At 47.2% G+C, this 1,469-nt stretch overlaps 1 pseudogene; it reads left to right on the forward strand.

Annotated features, from left to right (window-relative positions):
- Positions 1-1,469, forward strand: LOC114892909 (annotated as a pseudogene).

The following is a 1,469-nucleotide window of genomic DNA, read 5'->3' on the forward strand; positions in this document are numbered from 1 at the left end:
ATGGCCTGGGCTCTGATCCTTGTCACCCTCCTCACTCAGGGCACAGGTGAGGCCTCCAGGGAATCGACCCCAGGGACATCTGGCTGATCCTTTGTGTCTTTGTTCTCAAGGTGACCTGGGCCCCAGAACGGGATTTACCAGAGTGTGTTTGTCCCCTTTCCAGGGTATTGGGCCCAGACTGGCCTGACTCAGCCTCCCTCATTGTCCGGGAATCCGGGACAGACGGTCACCATCTCCTGTTGCTGGAACCAGCAATGACATCGGGAAATATAACGCTGGTGGCTGGTACCAACTGCGCCCAGGCACGGCCTCCAAAACCCTGATTTATGAGGTGAATAAAGGGCCCTCAGGGATCCCTGACCGCTTCTCTGGCTCCAAGTCTGCGAACACGGCCTCCCTGACCATCCCTGAGCTCCAGGCTGGGGACGAGGCTGATTATTCCTGCAGCTCATCTACAAGTAGTAGCGCTGTGCACAGTGCTCCCAGTTCATGGAGAAGTGGGACTGACACGTCCTCTGAGCTCATTCATCCCTTCACTCCTAAACTGAGGCTTTCATTTGTTTTTGTTATTATTTTGTAGTAATTAAAAACTTAAATAAAAATTTAAAGGTCTATAAGGAAGTCTTGCAGAACCTTTTCCCAGATTCACTAGTTTTTAATATTTTGCAAGATTCACCTTTCTCATATCCCGTTGTCTCTCATTCTCTCTCTGCCTTTGTATGTCTATACGCACACACATCCATATGCACACATAGCACACACTCAGGAACACAAAACGTTTATTTTCTGAATCATTTGAGTGTAATTTGTATCTATCAGTAACCAAGCCTTCATATTCTTTCTACCATAGGCTTCACAATCCATCACATACATCATTTTAAGGTGATGGATCCAGTGGTGTTTAATGTATTCACAAGTTTGCACATCCACTAACACTCAATCTTCCAGGATATTTTCATCCCCGGAAAAGGAACTCCTTATCTCTCACCAGGCAATCCCCTTTCCCTGTCACTCCAGCCCTCCAAACATTAATGTACTTCCTGCCTGTCCCAGATTTTTCACGCAAATGCCATGATACCCTATGTGGACCTTGGTGTCTGGCTTCTCTCATTCTTTAAAATGTTTTCACTGTTCTTTCCCCTTGAAGCACATATGAGTACTTGATTCCTTCTTATGGCCGAATAATACTGCATCGTCAACATCGACCTCCTGGTTTGAACATCTGGGTGGACCCAAGCATAAGAACCAGAACTGGGCCATGACCAAGCCTCCTGATTGCCAGAAATTTCCCAGTTTTACCACTGAAACTGTCCTGTCCTGGCTGGGACCTCATTGTGGGGCAAATCAGCGTGGATGGTCACTGAGATGGTTAAATTTATGTGTCCCTTTGACTGGTCACAGGGCACTCAGATGAAGCATCATTTCTGGATGGGTCCGGGCAGGTGTTCCTGGATGAGATGAGCATTTGA

Source organism: Monodon monoceros, unplaced genomic scaffold (genome assembly GCF_005190385.1).
Source record: "Monodon monoceros isolate NGI ecotype Baffin Bay Population unplaced genomic scaffold, NGI_Narwhal_1 Super_Scaffold_1, whole genome shotgun sequence".
In the NCBI taxonomy this organism is placed as follows: Eukaryota; Metazoa; Chordata; class Mammalia; order Artiodactyla; family Monodontidae; genus Monodon; species Monodon monoceros.